The sequence below is a fragment of the Kogia breviceps genome, chromosome 4 (genome assembly GCF_026419965.1).
Source record: "Kogia breviceps isolate mKogBre1 chromosome 4, mKogBre1 haplotype 1, whole genome shotgun sequence".
Lineage (NCBI taxonomy): Eukaryota > Metazoa > Chordata > Mammalia > Artiodactyla > Physeteridae > Kogia > Kogia breviceps.
In genome coordinates this window covers 148,385,053-148,409,051 of record NC_081313.1, presented here as the reverse complement: position 1 = coordinate 148,409,051, position 23,999 = coordinate 148,385,053, and the positions used below count along the sequence as shown (strand labels likewise).

General features: G+C 45.9%; 1 pseudogene; it reads left to right on the top strand.

The window, feature by feature from the left end:
* Positions 1 to 23,999, top strand: part of LOC136794138 (centrosomal protein of 78 kDa-like) — a 113,133-nt pseudogene that overhangs the window by 53,394 nt on the left and 35,740 nt on the right.

Below are 23,999 nucleotides of genomic sequence, written 5' to 3'. Positions count from 1 at the left end.
AGGCTTCCGAAAAAATATGCTAATGGATTCCTAATTACCCAAATGCCCCGTATCTGTTTCACTAAGTATCATTATATATCATGGAAAGTTTTCTCAGTGACAGAGAAAGACATCCTGGCTGAACATCCCCCTGCCCGTGACTCAGAGATGATGGTCTTCAAGCTACCTTGAAGGCGTTGGAGCCCACTTTATCCATTACTAATAGTAATGGAGGAAAACACTTAATATTCTGTTTGCTCTGTAGTTGTTAAATCACTTCTTCCCTTCATTAAAATGGATGGCCCATGGGCTTCCCTGGTGGCGCAGTGGTTGCGAGTCCGCCTGCCGATGCAGGGGACGCGGGTTCGTGCCCCGGTCCGGGAGGATCCCACATGCCGCGGAGCGGCTGGGCCCGTGGGCTGTGGCCGCTGAGGCTGCGCATCCGGAGCCTGTGCTCCGCAGTGGGAGAGGCCACAACAGTGAGAGGCCCGCGTACCGCAAAAAAAAAAAAAAAAAAAAAAGGATGGCCCATAATTGAGTCAGTTTCCATAATTGGAAACTGAACAAATTTTGTTGGTTTTATTAATGTCATAGGTTTCTAGGGAGGGTCTACTCAATAACTAAGTCTAGTTTCAGTTACAAATAAATTATAATGTAACTTTGAATAAATTAAGCTCATCATAAAGGAAGGATACTGATAGTTGCTACTACCCCTTCACTGAGGGGCTCTTGTAAAACACTAAATAAAGTAACACAGGTGTATATGCATGCATATATTTTCAATGATATTTGTACACATTTAAAAAGACCTCTACAGAATGCATTCTAAAACTCTTGAAGCTGTGTGTCCCTAGTTCCCAGGTCTCTCATTAAAACTACTTACATGAACAAAATCGTATCTATTAGGAGAGCTATCAGAGTGCTCCAAATACTACTTCTTGCACTACCTGTCCCAACCCGTTGCCTTCCTCTTCCCATTAGTCCTCAATTTAGAAACCCCGGAAATGTGTTCATTAATTTATGAACATATTTCTTCATTCAGCCAAGAAAACTGATTGATCCCTTCCCAAATTGCAGGCACCATTCTTCACTATGTTTCATAGGCATGTTCAGGAAACACAGCAGTGATGAACACAGATGAATAAACCCTCTCGAGCTGAGGGGGGAGACAAAAGTCAAGAAGCCAATATAAAATCATAAGTATACATATGTAAATAGAAATGAAATAAATGGATAGAATAACTAGTATATCAGGGAAGTGCTGGAGAAAAACAGCAAGCAGGGAAGGGAGATGGAGATTGTTAGCTGGTAGGAGGAGGCTGCGATCTGAAACGAAGTGATCCATGAGGGCTTTCTGGGGAAGATAAAATATAAGCCGGAACTTCAGGTTGTGAGAGGGGGCAAGGAGCGCATGCACCTGGGAAGTGAAGAGTCCAAGCAGAGGGAACAGGCAGACGGAAAGGCAATGAGGAAAGGGTGGGCTTGGAGGATCCAAGCAGCAGAAAGGATGTCAGAGTGTGGAAAACACAGCGAGCAAAGTGGAGAGGAGAAGGAAATAGTCAGAGAGCAAACAGAGGTCCAGATTTCTAGGGCTGTGGAGGCACTTTGAGGACTTTGCTTTTTCTGTGAAGAAGCCATTGAAGAGATGTGAGTGACATGAACTGACTTATGTTTTAACAGGATCTCTCTGGATGCCATGTTGATTAGAGAAAGTAGGAGAATAAGGACAAGCCCCAGAAGACCAATAGTTGAATCAAAGAAGTGATTACTCAAAAATGCGCTTCCTCCTCAGTGAGGACGCAGAGCAGGGATCCGCACATAATGGCCACAAATCACATCAGGCGCTCAGCCTGGATCTGTGGGACTGTGAGCTAATAATGGTTCTCACGCTTAGAAAGCTTGTTGAAGAAGAAAGAGGACGAGAAGTTACAGAAACTGTATATGGCTCACAAAGCCTAAGATATTTAAAATCCAGAAAATGCTTTCCAACACCTGATGTAAAGCATGTGGCTGGTAGGAGGCGCTCAACAAAATTTGGAAGAGGAATACATGAGTCAATTAGTGCCTGAAAACATTGTAAAGTGATAGGTGTCAAGAAACATTTATGCCTTCAACATTAACCTTCACAAATGATGCCATTTCCATTGAGATTTTGAAAAATATATTCTGGCTTTCAAAACAATAAACCAGAAGGCATTTCCTCACATAAGCAAGGTCATAAACAACTGTCACGTAAAGTTGAAATAGCAACAAATCAAATAATAACAAAAACATTTTTATACATTTTTAAACCTTACAAAGGTTTATTTCATGTTCATTATCTAATTTAATCCTCAAATCAACGCCATGAGATAGTTATTACTTTCCCATTAGAAACAACCACATAGTAAATCCTTAGTGATTGCTCAAGAAAAGCTGAAATCTGGACTGTTACATCTATTAATGCCCAGGTTGGGTTTTTCCCATGGGAACATTGGATTCTAAAATCAACAGGGATTTTCAGATCCAGATGGCAGGCTAGGAAACATCTTTACTTTCTGTTCCTCCTGAAACCATATTGAAATAAAACTGTAGAAATACCAAAATTAATCAACCAATAAAAGCCAAGACACTTTGGAAGTCATCAACCACAGAAAGATGTCAACACACTTCGAGAAGGCAAACAGTGAAATGGAGGAGCCATGAATAAAATAATGAAGAAAAGACTACCCTAAGTAAGGTCTGCACAAAGCCAGTCAGCTTTTGCTGAGCTCTGGTTATAGTAAAGGGCAGAGGAAAGAAGAGGGGCTGAAAACAAGGAGAAAAAAGTCATTTTAGGAAAAAAAGTTCATTTAATGAGCTCCAGGCAACACTCAGCCTGCTGCCATACTAACTCGTGAATTACAATGCATTGTTGGTAAGCAAGACAAGAAAACAGGGAACAATCAAAACAAACAAAAATCAAGACACTGTTTCTTACTGAACTCTTCCCAAATGAGATCAAGGAATGATGGTTCAATGCCACAGCTGTAAATCATTTCTGCTCTTGGGGAGCTTAGAAAGGGCTTAGAATATTTACCCTTTCTTTTCAGACAGAATTTAGGTCTGAGCAAAAGCTTTTGTGGCCTCCAACCCCACAGTGTATTGGGGATGGAAGTCCAAATTTGCTGTGACATACCATAAAAAGAATCTCATCAACAGAGGGTCACACTAATTTTGGAATATATGAATTATGCCCAGTGTTACTTTAAATAGATTTTAAACAAAAATATATAAATACATTTTTGCTCATCTATATGATTCTGGGTTCTGAAACTTCTACATGTCACATGTGTGATATATAACACACAATGTCAGCCCCAGGAGGCAGAAAACACTCCAGTGAAGCAAGGCAAAGAAATGAGTTTTAAACAAGGTAAAGTGCTGTGTAGACCAGGATTGTTCAATTCTTTCCTGTCATGCTGAAGCTTCCAGCTCCTGAATAACAACACATGTTTCCCTTGTCCTAGACACCCAAGAGTACGTCTCCTCTCTTGGGCATAAGAATTTCTAGAGTTACATATGTGTAGTCAAGGGTGGACCCAGCTGGCAGACTCACAATGACCAAATTGTGTTGATCGTACTTTAAACTTTCATAGCTCGACGCTCAAGTTGCAATAAATGATATATTTGCTTTCTAGACATGAATGAGATGCCTTACTGGATATACTCCAGGAAGGCCAGAGAAACTGGTTTCTAATCCAAACGGAAAAATTCACTGGTGAATTTCTTTCAGGATAGCCCATGATTTATCTAGAATATAATCTTTACATATCTGGATCCTTCAAACTAGACAAAGGGAAAATCCTAGCTTCAATCCTCACTGAGAAATGTGGAATGGTGCTATGCTCACAACTGGTGGTCCCTGACCTGTATCTTCTGAGATTAGAACCCACTGTGATGGATAACCAAGTCATGCATTGAACAAAAGAAGACCTCCTACAGGGCAGTGTAGCTGTTCCTTACAGGTATGGCACTTAGGCCTAAGTACCATAAGGACTACAAGAAAAAAAGGAAAACAAGTAACACATGAAGCATATATGATAAGGAGGCGCCACAGTCCAGAGCACGAGCTCTGGAATCACACAGGCTTGGTTCGAATCCCGGCTAAGCCACTACCATCTGTATACCCTGAAGAACAGTCGAAGGTTTAAATGTTGTTTTACCAAATTTCAAAAAATAAGTGAAGAAAGAACCTATCTGCCAGGAAGGGACATTGTGGGGTGCAGCATCCAGTCAGGTCAGGCTCTGCATCCCCTGCTCAGAAACCTTCACCGCCTGGCTCATGGTGATGCTGGCAGCTGAGCAGCCCTGGAGGAGGTGCTCCAGTCTCCAGGCCTCGCAGAGAAGCTGGGGAGGTCCCTGGAGGAGGCTGGCCACACCCTGGCAACTCTGGGTGCCTCCTGCCCTCAGCTCTGAGCAGGCTCTACTCTCTGGCCCCGTGGTGGGGAACGGCTGGCCGATACATACGCAGGGCTGAGGGGCCTGCAGATCTGGTGCCCAGGCAGGGTGAGCTCTGGACGAGAAGGCTTCCACAGTCCCCAACAGTCTCTGCACGGTGGCCCGTCTGGTGCTAAACACCTGCCACCCACAGCGAGAAGTCCCAGACGCTAGAAAGTCCAGAAGGGGCCCCGCCCTTTGCCCTTGGGCCGGGGTTTCTCCAGGGGCTGGGTTTGCATGTGCTCCCCCACCCCCGCCTCACCCCCTGCCCCGCCCACCCTTTCTCTGTGATGCGTACAATGGACATGTCACAGAGCCAGGCTGAGCCTTCCAGTGTCCAGTGCGTGCTGGATCTTGAGAAGAGTTAGAAGCTAGGGAGAAGCTCTTCCACTTTTACTCTCTGCTCTCAGATCAGGCAGGCAGCAGCTCTGATATGGAAGCGATGGACACCACACCTCCTTCCCAGGCTTTTATTTTCCATTCCGCTCCTGTTTTCCCCAGCACCCCATTTATGGCTTTGGCGGGCACCGATGCCTCAGCAGGCAGCACCTCTGACCCCGAACCTATGGACACCACACCTCCTTCCCAGGCTTTTATTTTCCATTCCGCTCCTGTTTTCCCCAGCACACCATTTACGGCTTTGGCAGGCACCAATGCCTCAGCAGGCAGCACCTCTGACCCCGAACCTATGGACACCACACCTCCTTCCCAGGCTTTTATTTTCCATTCCACTCCTGTTTTCCCCAGCACCCCACTTATGGCTTTGGCGGGCACCGATGCCTCAGCAGGCAGCACCTCTGACCCCGAACCTATGGACACCACACCTCCTTCCCAGGCTTTTATTTTCCATTCCACTCCTGTTTTCCCCAGCACCCCATTTACGGCTTAGGCCGGCACCGGTGCCTCAGCAGGCAGCACCTCTGACAGCAAAGCTATGGGCACCACACCTCCTTCCCAGGCTGTCATCTGCCAGTCTGCCCCGTCTCCAAGGAGAACCACTACCCATTTCACGCCGCTGTTCCAAGATATGAGAACACACCACCCAGTGGTAGCAATGCCTCAGCCCATGCCTCGACTCATTTACCTGCAACACCGGACAACAGATAGACCAACACTTCAAAGTTATGACAGAAAGTTGAGTAAGTTATACACTTGCAACTTCATTGATTATTATTAACGAGCACAACTGTAGTGCTTAGACTGTAACAAGTACTATTCTAAGTGCTTAGCAAATATTAACTCACTTGCCTCATAATGGCAACCTTATAGCTAGGTACTATTCATAATATTCACCTTTTTGGGGGGAAACTGAGGCCCAGAGAGGCTGAATAGCTTGCTTAATGCCACACAGTAATTTGGTGGCAAAAACCCAGGATTAAAACCAGACTGTCTAGACTTTCATCACTTCGCGGTGTCCCCTTCTTATAAGTTGTGGTTAGGGAAGGGACTAAATTGACAAGACTCTGAACTAAAAGGAGAAGGGAGAAATGAGAAAGTGAGTGATCCTAGAAACTAGAGAAGATGTAGCCTCAACGGTATTTAGTTCAATGGTATTATTCAGTCTACTACAAGGGAGATACTATTATCTTTCTCAGATGCAGGAAATGAAGTTTAAGGAAGAATTTGTCTTAGGTCTACAACTGCCAGAGTAGAGATTTAAATTCTGCCAGTGAGACTTTAGGACACACTCTAAACAACTTTAATCTGTGTCCTTAACTACTGCATAATCCTTGGTTAAGAGTCACACTTAAGTATCAAGACCCAATTGAATACAACACTATGTACTGTCTCCTCTTTCACTTTATTTGCCTGGTGTGTTCATGAATCTTGCCAGGAGCAGAAGAGTTCAGAAAATGGTTATGCACGTTTGCTAACAGAAAGCATTTACTGTTTGATGTGCACGAAATAACGGAAGGCTTTTTAAAATAAAATATGTCACCAAGTAGTCAAGTGTCACGACAGAGCTAGCCCCGTGGGAGTCATGAGGAGACTAAAATTATCTCCAGTTGTGCAGGTAAGAAAAGTTTAACTAAAGGCAGGTGTAGTTGAGCCAAGCCCTACAGCACAGAAGTAGGAATTTGGATATGCACGAATGGGACAAAAGACATTTGAGGCATGGGAAACAGTTTAATGCAGAATGGATGAGAAATATGCATTAGACCTATTCTACATCAACTGGCTTATTAACTCAGTAAATCAGATTTAGTCAGTCAAAGTAGCTTGAGCTGATTACTTATCCAGGGGATAGCTGTTCAGAGTAATTTTTGTCATAGAACAGGAAATAAAATTGTTGAACTACAGCTTTAGGCTTGCTAAGTGAAATAGATTGCTCTAGATGATTTTCAAGTGACTTACTTGGTACTATTCACAAAATTGGGGGTTAACAATTGCTTAAGAAAACAAAGAGAATTGATTTGAAATAGTACTTGAAGGAGTTACTGTGTAAAGTATCTGTTCAGTAGCTCATGGTAAATGGATGTTTATAATCTCCATTGGACAACCAACTACCTTTTTGCAAGTGGTAATGTGAATTGCTGTTGCATACACTATAGTAATGACCACCTATCTAATTTGCTGTCCAAACCAGAAATCTTCTAACAATACTGGTCTCCTAATAAAAATAAGCACGGAGGTAACACACACTGGGTGTCTCCCATGTGCCTGTGCATGCATCTATATCTCACTGAACCACCAGAACAGCCCCCAAGAGAGGGACTCCGAGTGTCCCCATGCTGCTGGTGGAGAAACAGGCACAGGAAGGTTCAATAGTCTATCTAGCTGAGATCACACAGAGGGTGGGAGAGCCCATTTTTAAACCATCTGCCTCCAATTCCAGGTGCCAGGAGCCAGACTCAGCCTACAGCTCTCTTCTGCTCGTCTGGAGGTGAAACCATGTGTCATGATTAGTCAAATCCTGTCTTCACTCATCAAAGGAGCTTGAACACTTGCACGTCTTTGCCCCAGTATTGTCCAGGAACTTGGAATCAGCTCTGCCTAGTTAGGCTGAGCCTGTTAATACTGGAGAGGACCACCGATCTTCCCCCTGGGCAAGTGCCTTTTGACCTCCTGCCATCAGAGGGCCGAAAACTCCAGCCAGAGAATGTGCTGAGCCCTGTTGCCTAGTTACGCCAGCTCAGAACGATGATGAGCACACCTTTTTCCAATCACCTTTCCTCATGCTCCCCATGCCTCATACTGCCCTGCCTCTTTATTCTTTGTCCCATAGATACCCCAAGCCCCTTGCCTTTGGGGAGGCGGATTTGAGACCTATTCTCACGTCACTTCCTCACTTGGTTGCCTGCCTCGTGAATAAAGCTCCTCTTTGCTGCAAACCTCAGCATCTCAGTATTTTGGCTTGCTGTGCCTCAGACAAAATGGTTGGGAGCAGTGGTAAAGGTCCCTTGCCTGCGAAGGAAACTGGTTACTAGTGGTCATGCTGCTGATGTTTTCTCCTCCCGGGGGGGCAGACGTCCTGCTATTCCGGAAAGGGAGGAAGGCAGGAGCTGGACCCTTGCTCTCAGTGTCACCGTCACGTAGGAGCTCGTTAGAAGCACAGAATCCAGGCCCCACCCAGAACTACTGAATAACAGCCTGCATTTAACAAAATCCACGAGAGGCATACCCATATTCAAGTTGGAGAGGCTCCAAAGCTGGAGTCCAAGGAGCTCACCCCTAGGGTCATCCCCTCCTCTGCAGCCAATGAAAACCAAGCAGAGATTCATCCCGAGTGTACTCTGCCTCAGTCACTTGGATATCACGTGAGCTCATTTAATCTTCCCCAGAACCTGCAAATGAGACTGAGGGTCAGAGTGGTCAAGCACCCAAGGTTCCATAAAAGAACATGACCAAGGCTCACTGGAGCCCAGACCTCCAAAGAAGAAGGCCCTTGGGCACAGCATGGCACCACAGCAGCCCAAACCGTGGGCCTGGAGGGTAGGCCATGGTCCCCATGCACAGTTCACACCATTCGACAGATGCCCACAGCAGACCACAAGGCAATATGAGAAGTAAGTTCTGATTGTGGAATGTCTGAATTTTGAGATTTAAAGAAAATCTCTGTTTTGGGGGGCTGGTTAAAACAGTTCTACAAAGGAGTAAAGAGAAGGAATCTCAAGGCCCCTTCTGGACTTAGAATTTAATGCCTATTTATTGAGAACCTCTCCGTGCATTTGCTCAGTCCTATGTCAAGACGAACGTCTCTGAGCCCTAGAAGCTTAGGTTCTAAAAAGGCCACAGAAATGGGTGAGACCTAAAAAAATGCGAGAACAATGCAACGGCCTTAATCAGACTGTCTTTGCTTTGCTTTGCTTATAAGTCACTGACTTTAAACTGAATATGGTGTCATGTCTTTATTTTTCTTGAAGTTTTTTTTTTAAAGATTTTCTTCCATGGTAAGACTTTTATATTGTATTTTTCTTAAAGTGGAGTGTGGTACATTTACCCTCCAACAGATGATTGCTTATAACTCACCTCGCTTTATTAAGTATACCGCTAGAGGCTTCTATGCCCCTACTAAGAAAAATGCATTTTCAGGCCCATTCAAACCAATGAAAATCCAAGTTTTCAGAGCACAAGGTAATGAAAATTCTCTCCATCGGCATCTTTTACTACTTTTAATCTGTTGACAGACCCTAAGTGTCTCAGAGGAAAGGTACTGTAGCGGGAATTGTCATCGTTAACAGCATTCCATACAGGTAACTCTTGATTGTTCCAATTTCCCCCAAATTTGGACACATTTACTCCCTCTATAACATCTCTAGGGTGTGCGAAAGAAAAAAAAGAGGCCTGTACAATTTATGTCTCAAAATATACACATAAATATTTTGCACATACAAACAGGGAAACCTTGTAAATAATGGATGGGGAGCAATGTAATGTCGATAATGGAACTACTCATTTCGAAAGAGAACACTGTCACCAAGTGTCCCCTCACCAAAACTGACTGGGAATGTTTAGGGGACGCCAAAGCAGAGGTGGAGATTTATAGGAACCTGGGATGTTTGAAAAATGGTTTTGTACGACCTCCTTGAGGAAGGCACCAAGCACCATCCAAAATTGCAAAAATGGCTCCAGGTTGACTCCTTGTGTCCTCACTCTTTGCAATGTGACATTCTAACTTCTCCCATCAAGAGGCAGAGTTGATTTCCCCACCCTTGAAGTTAGGTGATGTGCCATGGCCAATAGAAAGCAGCAGAAACAATGGTGGACCAGTTCAGAGCCAGGTCCCTCTGGGCTTCTACTCTCCCTCTCGGAGCCCTGCTGCCCCCGTGGGTACAAGCCCCAGTTACTAGCTGGGGCCTAAGAGGCATGTGGCCCAGTCAGGCCCCAGCTGCCCCCACAGGTGTAGCAGCAATTCCAGCCATGATAAGCAGGGTTGTGAGGAAGAATTAAGAGCATAAGCCTATGCTAACATCTATAAACCACTCTGTCAACCTACGACATTATTTTTCAAAAGCATTTTTGTTATTTTGAATCCCTGCCTGGACATATTGAAAACAGCACTTCAATGACTGTTGGAGAGCAAAGGATGCAACCTGAAATTGAGAGTCAAAGATATTAGTTTATCCAGATTCACAAATTTGTATAAATTACTAGAAAATCATCTGAAGAAAAATAGACACGAATGAAAAAACAGTCCAAAGAACACGGGTGAAGAAACATCTGCATTTAACACCAACTAGTACATCAAAGATGTAATGGAAAGTATATGTTTGGTTCTCTGTATAATGCTGTATAATTTTCATCACAAAAGCATTACTTGATTTGTACATACTTGGAAGCAAACAAAGCATTAAGGTTATCTGCTGGGGTGCAAACTGGCCCCTATACACAGAGGACAACGAGAGACTGAAGAAAGAGGCAGCCCACTCCAGACTAGTCAGTGGCAGTTTCAACAAGCAAGGGAACCTGCTTACAAAGCTTGCCTTGGTCAGCTGAAAGACAAACATATCTCAGCACCCACGCGCCAGAATCTTGAGTTTACACAGAGATCTTAACAGGGTTCAGTCACATATACTGTCCACATGGTCTCAAGAACACGTTCCTCTCTCAAGGCTGAGTTTTTGAAAAGGGTTCCCACTGTGGGAACGGTGGGCAGAATGTATATTCCAAGGTCGGGGGAGGGGGGGAGGAGTCTCTGATTGCCCGGGTCCAGCTCTCGGGTCAACTGGCAGTTATGCCCTCTCAGTGGCGTCCTCTGACATTTCAGCAAGGAAGGACGCCAGAAAAAGACAGCCTAGGGCAGAAACCACTCAACTTCTTGTCACGAATGCCAGGGCAACCCAAGCAAGTGGATATACAAGCCTACGTAGGGCCTGGAAGTAGGAAGCATTGGGGGACTACACCTGGGCCGGTCCTGACCTCCCTCCCCAAAGGGACAAGGAGAGCAGAAACCTGGATGGAGTCAAGAGAGAGAACCAAGAAAGGCAAGGCTGGATATGGAGCAACATGTGGATTCAGGAGCATGTGTCTCACAACTGCCGGGGCTCTGCACACCAGCTGCATCCCCGTTCTCCTTGACCCTCATTGGTATAATTAACTCAGGGTGGGCTCATTCCGGCTGCCAAGTCACTTCCACCTGTCCATGGAGTTGACAGTTACTTGCTCACAGTGAACCAACCTCCCTGGACCTAACAGCTACCGCAGGAGGCGGTAGTGGAGAGCAAGGTGACGACAACGACCAGATGCAAAGGAGGAAGAGACGCTCAGTGGACCGACTTGGGGGGTTGATGGTGTGGGGTTACGTCTGCAGAGCTAAAGGGGCCAGATGTAGAAAAGGGAAGGGGAATTGTGAGGATATAGTCAAGCCCCATCGTATGGATATTTCATCCATATGTTGTATACAAATTCCATTAAATTTGCTCTGAATGAAAAAGAGAGAAGAAAGTTATCCTTTCAACCGTGTCAGTGACTTCATTTACCATCTCATTGGATGAGCTCAGAGCCCAGGGTCAGAGGGAAATGGGAGCTGTGAGTCTGCCGTCTCTCAGGAAGTCTCAGGCCTCAGAGCCAAACTACCTCACCTTTCGCACTTTGCAAGCAACGTTACTCCTAAGTGCGAGTCACCCTCTTCATCGGGTTCTCCAAGAAACAGCAATCTCTCCCAATGAGAGAGGAAAAATGGGCTACTTTGGCTTTTTGAGGCACAATATGTAGTTCTCCAAAATGGTACCTGCCTGGGGGGGTTTTCAAGAAAATTAACCGTCAGTAGTGATTTGTTTGTCATCACATAACGTACCCAGATGTGCTGAGAAAGAAGAAAGGACAAACGAATCAAGGGCAGCTGATCCAAGGAGGCAAGGGGCAACTTCCACAGCCTACGTGGAAAGCTAGAGAAAGGGAACGTCCAGCTGGTGGGAGCTGAAGACAGAGGCCAGTCCTCCTTGGGCTCGGGATGCCACCCTCTCTTCCTACATCTTCACGCTCTCCTTCTCTGTTGGCCCCTCCCAGCCAGAGTTAAAGAGCCACAAGGAAATGCCCTCCTCCACTCTATTCTCCTGTCCTTCTATCCACCCCTCCCTTCTTTCCCTTTGCCATCAATTTCTTGACTTGCCCCCCATTGCTCCCCTCCCATCTACACTGCGATCTGGTTTCTGCCCCACTACTCTCATGAAACGGATCTCCTTGAAGCCCCCAATGATTTCTCCGTTGACAAGTCCAGGGGACTACTTCTCAATCCTTATCTATGTGACCGCCAAGCCGAGTTATATCTTTATTTTATTCTATTCTATTTTATTTTATTTTTTTGCGGTACGCGGGCCCCTCACTGCTGCGCCCTCTCCCGTTGCAGAGCACAGGCTCCGGACGTGCAGGCTCAGCAGCCATGGCTCCCGGGCCCAGTCCCTCCGCGGCATGTGGGATCTTCCCGGACCAGGGCACGAACCCGTGTCCCCTGCATCAGCAGGCGGACTCTCAACCACTGCGCTGCCAGGGAAGCCCCCGACTTATATCTTAAACAACGTCTCTGTCTTGAAAATCTCTTCCCTTGGCTTCTGCGCCATCCAACCCTCCTGACCGTTTTCTGTCTCTTGGCACCCTCCCAGTCTCTTGTTGAGCTGATCTTCCTTGGGGTATTTCTCAGGGCTCTGCATTAGGCTCTCTGCTCTTCATCCTCTATGCCATCTCCCTCAAGGACCTCATCCTCTCCCCTAGTTTCCATCACCAGCTAAGTCTGTCTCCATCCAAGACCACTCTCTGCACCTTTCAATCTATATATGACTTCCTGTTAAACGTCTCCATTTAAATGTCTCATAAGGCACCTCAAATCCAACACGTCCATATTACTGAATGTCCACTCAGAAAAACAGCCCGTGACAGGTAGTTCAATACGACAAATTTCACATGGTGATGAAAAAGCTAAAAGGCCAAATGGGGGCTTCCCTGGTAGTGCAGTGGTTGAGAGTCCGCCTGCCAATGCAGGGCACACGGGTTCGTGCCCCGGTTCGGGAGGATCCCACATGCCGCGGATCGGCTGGGCCCGTGAGCCATGGCAGCTGAGCCTGCATGTCCGGAGCCTGTGCTCCATCCGCAACGGGAGAAGCCACGACAGTGAGGCCCGCCTACCGCAAGAAAAATTTAAAAAAAAAAATAAATAAAAGGCCAAATGGGATGGTGAGACATCCCAGAGTCACAGCAGAGGAAACCACGCCCACCCCACTGCTGGGCTGGGGGGCAAAGAAGGAAGTGGTGTTGCCACAGCTGCCAGGCAGGAGCTGGCAGCCCAGAGGGAGGGGCTGCCTGGTGGGGCAGCCACTCAGAGCACAGCGGCCACCAGCCCTGCTGCGGCTGCCCAAACAGAGAGCGGAGGGCGGAGGGCGAGGGAAAATACGTTGGCTTCTCCCATCGCCCTGCCCTCCAACCTCCGGCCAATGCTCTCCATTGGCTGAACCTACTTGGAAAAGAGCTGGTGAGGAAATCTGGGCGATGGGGTTTGCAGGATCAGCCCTGTGACACGGAGCAGAGCAGTGGACAGGCAGGGAGCCGGCCTGAGGCAAACAGGTAAAGGGCAGCGCAGTGCCCACTTCTCCTACCTCTCCTGTCCCACTGAGGGGAACCACCTTCATACACGACCTTTCTCTTCCCTCATCTCCCGCATCTACCCATCCCTCCTCTAAGTAGCGCATCCATTCCTCTCTCTCCCTCACAGCCACGGCCATCACTCACTCTCGTTACTGCAGCAGGGCACCGCTCTGCCTTCTCCTGTCTCCAGCCCCCCTCTTCGAACCAGTCACTACACTCCAGCCACAAGGAGTTTTCTCCAATGCGCACCTGACGTCACTCTGCCGCTTCAAGTCCTACAATGGCTGACCCCTTGTGCTTAGGATCCAGTCCACATTCCATGGCAGGACTTCATCGCGTCTCCAGTCTCCCCTCCCCTGACATACTCCTCCACCCTCCATATTCCCACATCCTGAACCTCAGGCCCCTGAATTTCCTGGGGCACCTATCAAGTCAGGGCCTTCACACGTGCTATTCTGTCTTCACAGAGCCCTCCCCTATCATCCACCTCTTCTGGCTTAACCCCTCTTGTGTTGGCCTCAATGGCAGTGCTTCTACGAAGACTTCCCTGGTCCTCCTCACCTGTGTTCCCTTGCACCCAACACTTTCCCCGGTGCTAGGGTTATCAGATTTAACAAATACACCGTGCAAGTTTAACCGGGTGTCCTGTATTTTATCTGCAACCCTACCTGATAGGCACTTGTCCCAGAGTAGGACAACTGCATGTTGGCATTTGAATTTCCCTACTAGGCTCCAAATCGCTTAAGGACAATGATCTTGCCAATACGATTCCCCATTTCGCTAACTAACTAGGTAAGGTTGGATGAATGGATCAGTGACTTGCGGATGGGAGTTTTTACTTGAAATCTTATACAACTAGACTTCAGCCCTAAACAGGAGAGATGCTTAAGAGACTAAAAGGAGGCTAATGACAATGACTCAGCCAAGTGGCGGCTCCTCGGTTAGTTCTGGGCCAGCCTCTCAGGGTGTAAGAGAAGAACCTGGAGGTGGAAACGGTACACTAAAGGGAAATGACCAGAAGGTATGACCGGAAATGCTTACTTAAAGCTTTCAGCCTGCACAAAGCTAACAGACTAACTTCAGCTGGTTTGGGGATGGCTCTAGCTCAGTTCTGAGTCCTTCACACAGCTGGAAAGTTTATGCTCCTGCTGCTGGGGTTAAAACAGTGGAGAAGGCCAGGAGCGTGGTGCCCAGGACCATCGTCCTCGTTTTACCTTGCAATGGTTTTGCAATAGAAAGCTCAAATCTCGCTCTTTTCAGACCCGGGACCCCAGGGCAAGTAAGGAACAAATATGAAAACGGTGAGAAAGGTGGAAGAAAAGCAAATTAGAGCACACCATCTAAAGAGGCGGCCTCTACTGGCTGCAGACAAACCTCCATGCTGAAATGCAGGCCCACATTTTCTCCCCCTTCAAGAAAAGACAGGAATCAAGATGTTAACGCTTCACCTCATGATTTTTGTTTTAACGTGCCCATTAAGTCAATAAGTATTACATGGTTCAAAAAGAGCACAACTATACGTTTATTACTCCGTGTGGGCCTCCAACACTCTACCGTGGAATCAACATGTGTCTCCAGGCTGAGATTCCCCTCAACCTGCAAACCTCAGGCAGATGCTGATTCAAATCCCAGAAGCCTCGAGTTGAAAATCACCATCTGAGATGCTCTGCGGAATCTAGGGAAGCATTTGCTAGTTTGCTCTGGGGCGAAATCTTCTATCAATATCAATCAGGCATGAATGCAGATAATTTTCCCATGCTATTAATATAGCCATCTATATGTTTATTCATATATTCATGTTTATTCATGATATTCATTTATTGAATATCGCATAGGGACCGTTTGGTGGTCAGTAAGTAGTGGAAAGAGGCCCGGAAAAAAAGGGGGTACACTCAGGCTTGAAATCCAGCAGGTACGTGCCTCTGCTGCCATACCAGTTATTGATATACTTATCTACGACTTCCATCCTAGTTGGTTAACAGTCTCCACCCCAGCCCTAACCCTGTGGGCCTCAGACCCCAGCAGTGGGCCACTCATCTGTGGCCACCTACAGCGAGCTGCTGCTTTCCTGCAGTCATCCTCTTTTGGCCACTTGTAATTTTGCCCTCTTCAGGGGACCATACTAGTTGTTCAATATTTTGAGCATCACACACCAACTCTCCTAAGAGAGAGTAAAGTGATAAATGTTCCCCCAAATGCTCACGTGGCCTTTGTCTCTCCCTAACCTCTTTTCTTGATTAACTCCTGCTCAACCATTCAGATCTCAACTCAAATGTCACTTCCCATTCCGCTGTCTGGACTGTGTCTCCCTGACATTTACTCTCACAGCTCTGTTCTTTCACTTCGTATCTTGTATCCATTTGCTTATTTGTTTGTCTGCCTCCCTGATGAAGCTGTAAGCTCCATAAAGGCAACAAAAAGCAGAACTTATTTGGCAAGCTGCACAGGCTCCTATATGGTTTAGGTGGGACTGGCCAGCTACCCAGCTCCAAGGATGGGTCCTGTTGTATTCCAGCCAGTTAGCATGTCCCTTCCTCCGGGTCCTACTCATGGGCACAGGGACGAGCACCTGACCTAAGGCAGCCCAAGCAGACTGAGGCTGGACACTCTGGTGAGGAAAGCAGAGCTACAGACCTGTTCTGAAGAGGCAATGTCACCAATGTGGTTATCCTGAAGCATGACACGAAGGAGGACAAAGACGCCGAGTCCTAGAAAGGAGGCTCCAAAGAATACACACCATGGGCCTCTGGAGTAAACCAGATCTGGGCTGGCCCTTGTCTTTGGACTGTTCAGTTACATCAACCAATAATTTTTGTTTGTTTGTTTGTTCACTTTAGCCAGTTGGGACCAAGGTTTCTATCTATTGTGACCAACAAAATCCTAACTGATACGTCTTGCCCCTGTATGCACAAGAACCTTGCTCATGGAAGACACCATATCTTGAACAATATGACATTGGGAGAACTGGAGATGGCTTAATGGGGGAGGCGACTGGGTAACATCAGCTGGAGCCTTAATTTGAACATAGTTCTTTAGAAAATATGTTAGACTGCCTAGATTTAAATTCATTAGAAATTCAGAAGTATTTTCCCCAGTGTGTTTTACAGCAGAATTGCTCCTACCCGAGGTTATTAACCTGCTCACCTGTCATTTCCTAAGAACTCCTAAAGATTTCTGCTTCAACCCCTGGACTTTCAACCTAAAGAACCTATGGTTTTAAACTGGAGGAAGGGAACAGGAAAGAATGATTCAGCCTCTAGCCGCTTTTTATTCTGCTGGATAAGATCATTATTTTTTTTCCCCCAGAATGACTTGTAACTTCCTACATTTCTTACGTCTCAACTTCAAGTTTCATTTCTTGGGATGCCTACAGCTCTTCACCTGGCTAGATGGAAGCCAAGATTTTACTTTTCTCTTGGGGCCTATTCTGCTGGGCTAGAGTCATTAGAAGCAACTTTCACTTTAGATTGTTATAGATATATTTCACATCTTTTAAAGCATCATCAGGCTATGTGGTTCACGATCTGGTTATTAGATTAAAGGTCTGTGTGGCCAAAGGGCTGTACTTCTACAACTCTTGAGAAATCAACAACCTTGACTAGACAGGGAAGGAAAAGTCTGCAAGTTGGTCCCTATATCCCGATCAGGGGATTCTTTTCCTCCTTCCCTGATTCACCAAAAAGCACACTTGCCCCTACTGTTCACATTCTCAAAATATGTTTGTTACTCTCAGAGCTCCTGGAATATATGTCCTCCAACAGTTGCCTTTTGTCAATGAACTGTGCTGCACACCTCTGCTGCTTATATTTTAGGATTTTTTTTTCCTTCGGGAGAAAGAAGAGTGGCTTGTTAAAACTACTGGTGGGAAGTAAGCATTAAGAATCACTTCACCTTCTTCATCAAATAAATCCACCTGAATTACTGGTTCTATGAACCAGACATGTAAGTCAAAAGTTTGATGAAGAACAGAATACTTTGAGTCTCAAACTATCTCTCCATAAATTACTTATTAACTACAAAGGGACAAATAATAACTTGACAGTGGAGAAACTTCGTGGGCACCACCTTAACCAAGATGCTAATGAGACAGATGGCCATCAGGTGGCTCCTGTAAGGATGCACAGAGAGACACACTGTCACCTCTGTGGACCCCCATCCAAAGCACATCACATGAAACATCCATGAGGAAACAGTGGACAAACCCAGACCAAGGATCATTCTACACAACAACCAGCCTATACTCGTCACAAACTCTCAATAATAGGAAGAACAAAGAGGCTGAAGAATTACTTCATACTTAGACCAAAGTGACATGAGAACTAAGTGCAGCGCATGATTGTACACTGGTTCCTGGCCTGAAAAAATTAGCCATTAAGGGTGTTACTGGAATAAGTGGCAAAATTTGAATATGGACGGTACATCAGTCAACAGTATCAATGTTAAATTTCTGACTTAGACCACTGTGCTGTGGTTTGGTAAGAAAATTTTGTTTCATTTAGGAAGTAATCACTATTTCCAGGGAAAAGGGCACAATGTCTCCTTACCCTTAAGGGGTTCAGGAGAAAAAAAAACATGTATATATGGAGAGACAGTGAATGCCAAAGCAAATAAAGCTAAATAGTAATAATTGGTGAATCTAGGTAAAGCACATACAACAGTTCTTTGTACTAATCTTGCAACTTTTCTTTATGTTTGAAAATATATCTATAAGTATATATCTACATCTATATAGATACATAAAATCAACACACACCATTCAAAATAAAATGCGTCAACCTAAAATCCAGCCTATTCTTCAGGGATTGTTGGCAATCGGAAGAGAAACAAAGGCTAGGATACCAAAAGGGATTGGGTCAGTAGATTCATTCATTAGGAGGACCCTGAGTACATTTCTACTAACTTAAATTATGCTTTCATTTGAATAAAACATTTTGGACTGCCTTCAACTTAGTGCCAATTACTTACACATTTAAACACTCAAAGTGTGAACTCCATACTTTTCCCCAAGTGAGGCGCAAGGCTGTCAGTATTCTCGTGTGCTAACAATTAAGCAAGGCCAATTTCTATAACCTAACTATAGGACTTCTGGGTACGTAAACTTTACTCAGATGCCCAGTTCCCTATTTTCTTAGAAAATCCAATTTGCTCTGGGATTTCAAACACCACAGGCTCTTGTTTTTGTCACAACAAATGAACTATTTTATTCTTTAGATTCTTAAAAAGAAATGCAATGAATCTTTGCTCACTGCTAGCTTTTCTAACTCTCTCCCAATATCTCTTTGATCAAGCTTTTCCACCCACTCTGGAATAATCCAGGGGTAATTAGAACTTCTTACCTCCTTTAGCCCAAAAGGAGCCAATTCATCACAAACTGTCATGGATTCTGATTCTAAGTTACCAAGAGCACAATTTCTAACAGAGGCAGGGAATCTTCTTTGCAATTAAAGTGATTGATTTCTTTGCAGACACAGTAGCATTTCACTTTTTAGTTCTGTTCATTCGGATCAAATGTGAGAAAATTCTTCCTCATTTTATTTTCCTTCCAAAGAACACGATACAACAAACATTAATCCCAGAGTGATACAAGGCCAGACCTACAAGGGACTTAGACAGAGCTGGACAACTATCAATGGGTCTTGTCCATTTTACGGGGTCTCAGTGGCTCCTTAAGCTCTAAAGGGGAAAAAAGGGACTAATTATTTGTTACATCACATAGTTCACCTAAGGGCTTGCCAAACCTTCCAGCATCTGCTAAGTTGTGACGAGACAGCATTAGATGTTTAGGTAAACATAGACTAGCACGGAACAGAACAATTTTGTTTCTTGTGCAGGCAAAGAACAGAGCCACAGTGCTGGGGATGAAGCGGTGTGTGGAGGTAAACATAAGCAACGTGGGAGCAAATCTGTTCTTTCTCACTTAGGTGGTAGGATCATGATTATGTGTTGTCACATTGTGAAAGACAAAAATAGTCAAAAGCAGTTTGGGAGAAGGAGGAGGACACTGCGGAGGCTCTAAAGGAACGTGAGGCCACCAAGGCTGACACAGATCTCCCAAGGCCGGAAAGACCCCTGTCTGTCCACTTTGCTTTTACTCTTAAAGACTGGCCAGGGCTTCCCTGGTGGCGCAGTGGTTGAGAATCCGCCTGCCGATGCAGGGGACACGGGTTCGTGCCCCGGTCCGGGAAGATCCCACATGCCGCGGAGTGGCTGGGCCCATGAGCCATGGCCGCTGAGCCTGCGCGTCCGGAGCCTCTGCTCCACAACGGGAGAAGCCACAACAGTGAGAGGCCCGCGTACCACAAAAAAAAAAAAAAAAAAAAAAAAAAAAAAAAGACTGGCCAGTTGTGGCTCCCGCAGCCTGTTGACCTGGGGCCTGCATCCTTATCTCCCCTTCCCCTCTCTCCACGTGGTTAGCAGACTGCCGTCCGTTCACTCACTTGAGACATACAAAGGTCAAGGTTTTCGCTCCATGAGTACCTTCCAGCGATCCGTGCTCCAGACAACAGTGACTATCCTTTGTCCTGGTGTGAATGCAGTGGCTCACCGTTTTCCAAACACTTTCGCACATATGTAAAGAAGAGTCTGGGAGGCCTCCAAGATTTTAAATTTTAGTAAAGAATGAAATTACATAGTAAGCTTTTGAAAAATGAAAACATCCACGTATGTGAGATTGTACCTCTGCCTTTACTGCAGGCTGTTTGTGAAGTGCAGGAAGCCCTGCCTTTCCATTCATTAAACAGACAGTAGTTGAGCACCTTCTAAGGGCAAGGCAGGGTGCCAGGTGATGGAGGTGGAGAAACAGGGCTTAGTCCTTGCTCTGATGGGGAAGGCACGTAAGCAGACACCCTCGGCACAGGAAAACACAGAATGAAGGGGCTGTGATGAGATAAACGGGTCACGCTTATAAGAACAAAGGAAAAGAGCATCCTTCCAATGCAGGAGACACAAACAAGGGCAGGAGGTTGGCAGGTGTCTTGAAGGAACGTCAGTCTTGCTGAGTCGGGGCAGGAACTCCAGGCTTACCCGACGTAGCATGGGCATATATGCACGCCACATTCCAAGAACGAGAAACACAAGAAAGAAGAAGCCAGACCAGACACCACAAAGTTGTGACTGTTAGGCTCAGAAGTCTGGGCTTTTTTACGCACCAAGGAGGAGCACGAAGGGGAAGTGACCGTCCAACGGGCTGTGCTGCTCGGGGCAGGGAGGGGCAGAGGAGGCTGCTGACATGATCCGCGGAGCGCTGACAGAGCTGGCTGTGGCAACGGGAATGGAAATAAGCGGAGATTCAAGAGACTTGGGGCCGGTACAAACCACAGGGACTTGTGACCATCAGATGAATGGATGAGGAAGGAGACAAAATAGACTCTGAGCACTATTATATGTGAACACTTGGATGGCGTCCATGGACTGTCCGGCTTTTGCTGTTGAAACATTTACTGTCTTTAAACAGTCACATCCTGCACTGAGCCCTTGTTTTCAGCTTTCAAACATCCCCGAGATAAGTCAGGGAGTTATTTCAATCCTCCTTTTTAGAGATGAGAGAACCAAGACTGGCAAGGTTGAGCCCTAAGCAGGAAACCCAACTAACCCAACCAATTGGTGCAGACCTGGGACGAAAGATCAGTATAGTCCTCATTACACAATACAACGAAACATGAAGACAGCTCCAAACTGTCCTAGCGGCATGTTTCCAGCCTAAGTGGGACAAAGTTCATACAACTTTATACCGTGAGCTGTGTTGTAAGGTGGTTTGTTGACAATGTCCATTAGAAAAGCCAACGGAAAGCTACCAGTATGCTGAATCATTAAAACCATGGATGTATAGGATTCAAGTCTTACACCTTTCTGAACAAACTACCCTTCACAGACGCTATTTTTAGACTCACGTTTTCCCAACATAAAGTTCATAAAAGAACAATCTGTCTAAAAAGCATGTAAAGAAATTCATTCAAAAAGGTTTAGATGTTTTAGGACTTTAATGTCCTTCACACGGTCAACATAAAACACTGACAATGGATGAACAATAGGGGAAAAGACTCTTCAGCAAAGATCTTCCCGAACTCACGGCATCACTGGTCAAACACCACAAAGAGAACAGTCACATGAACAAACAGTAAGGGAGTTTAACAGAGATTTTTAGTTTAACAGCATAGCTGAAAAACGAAGAACCAACCAACCAACCAACCAACCGTTCTTCTACCCACTGAAAGGAAAGTAAAGGCGAATCAGGGAGCTTCCAAATCTGGTGAAGCAGCTTAAAACGCGAGAGGGGGGCTTCCCTGGTGGCGCAGTGGTTGAGAATCCGCCTGCCAATGCAGGAGACACGGGTTCGTGCCCTGGTCCGGGAAGATCCCACATGCCGCGGAGCAACTAAGCCCGTGAGCCATGGCCGCTAGGCCTGCGCGTCCGGAGCCTGTGCTCCGCAACGGGAGAGGCCACAACAGTGAGAGGCCCGCATACCGCAAAAAAAAAAAAAAAAAAAAAAAAAAAAAAAAAAAAAAAAAAAAAAAAAAAAACGCGAGAGGGGAGGGGGAAGGGGAGGCACACAGCTGTTGAGAACTTAATACTATAATGCACAAGGTCAAGGATCCTAACAAATTCTCAAAGTCTCAACATATACCAACAAGAACCGTATTATTAGAAATATAAAGGCACAGAGATATAAATGCATAGAGATATAAACTACATGGTATGAAAAACAGACCTTGCTATATAAACATATAGTAAGTCACTTTTATCGCTTTATGAGAATAACCATATAAAGAAAGAAACCAGAAGACCCCACTGCTGTCATCTTGCAAAGGATCAGAATTCAGCACCTAGAGGGCCCCACCCACCCTCCATGCTGTGTGTCTGTATGTCTCTATAAACAATAACCTGCAATTTGCATATAATTAAACCCACAGGCGGCTCTGAATATGAGACCTACGCAGAAAAAGTAGAAGCAAAGACAACTGCAGCTAGAATTTGGTAGAAAAGCAAGAAAAGATTTTTTTTTTTTTTTGCGATACGTGGCCCTCTCACTGTTGTGGCCTCTCCCACTGCGGAGCACAGGCCCCGACGTGCAGGCTCAGAGGCCATGGCCCACAGGCCTAGCCGCTCCGCGACATATGGGATCCCCGGACCGGGGCACGAACCCGTGTCCCCTGAATCGGCAGACAGACTCCCAACCGCTGCGCCACCAGGGAAGCCCCAAGAGAAGTTTTTTTAAAAGCTTCCAGTTCAAGTCATAATTAAGGTTAAGTTTCAACAGTTTGGCATAGCTGTGGATGTTTTGCTGTTCTCTGAAAAAAGAAGAAAATCTATCATAAGCATGTTCATTCGAGAAAAATACTGTGTGTGTTTAGGTTTTGTAGCCAAGCCCAAGTGACTTTCAATTTTGTACACTGTTCAAGGACAGAGTGTATATTGGTTAGCATGTGCTCATAGCTGGTGCATCTCCAAAAAATGCTTCACAAAGGCTGCCAGCTTCTGGACATCTTCGATGGTGACAGCGTTATGCAGAGAGGCCCGAATGCCTCCCACGGATCCAGAAGAACCACCGATGCAGCCGCTAAGAGCAGGAGCACCGGGATGAGCATCACGACGACCCTCCTTCCCCTCAACAGCTCGTGCGAGGGTCGCAGCACCTGACACCACCGTGTCCAACCTCCCACCTGAAAGCCAACGCAGGTGGCCAGGAGCATCACACATCTCAGTCATTAGAAAATTCCTTCCTAACGCTCACAGGTAACCTAGGTTAGCTCAAGCCTTCGATGAGCCTGCCGTGCAGGGGGCAGGGAGCGGGCAGCTATTCTCATGCGTGAGAACATACATCTTCCATGGGGCTTACAGAATTAACTACTCTCTCTGATGTTCAGGGGAGCAACAGTGTCTGTTCTTACACTGAACCGGCTTCTGCCAGCTGCACCAGAGATGGGATGGCACCCTTTGTGCTGTCAGAGCAGAGATTTTCAAAGGTAATTCTGACCAAAGCTCCTAGAAAGTGTGGCCCCCCCATGCTCTCGGCCATGGAACCATATTAAGGGGTCTGTAAGCAGCAGCAGGAGAACCCCCGTAACAAATGGTCTTTCCCAACGAGTTACAGTACCTGCTACTCCAGGATGGGCAGCCTCCTACATGTGTTTCCTTCAGCGTCTGAAAAGTAAACCAGTTCTCTGACAAGCTTCTGGATGGGACGTGTACTCACCAACTATGCCCTTTCAGGGAGATCATACTGAGTTCAAGAGCTTTGTCGAGAAATCTTTTTTCTAAAGAATCATCTCCTTTGGTGTTGCCAATGCGGAATGGAATATTCATCTTGCTTCTATTTTGGGGCGCCACTGGACATCTGAAAAAGATGTTTTTTGTTCCAGCTTTTTTTCTGTAATGTGCAACTGCCATTAATAAAGCAACAGGAAAGTTTTAAAAACCATTTTCAGATGCAAACAAGAGATTAAAAAAAAGATCTGTGCCAGGACATTTATAATTTACATAGGGAGACCACTCTTGCATATGGAACAGTGAGCTAACATTCTCGTATTCGACTCATACTTAATTTC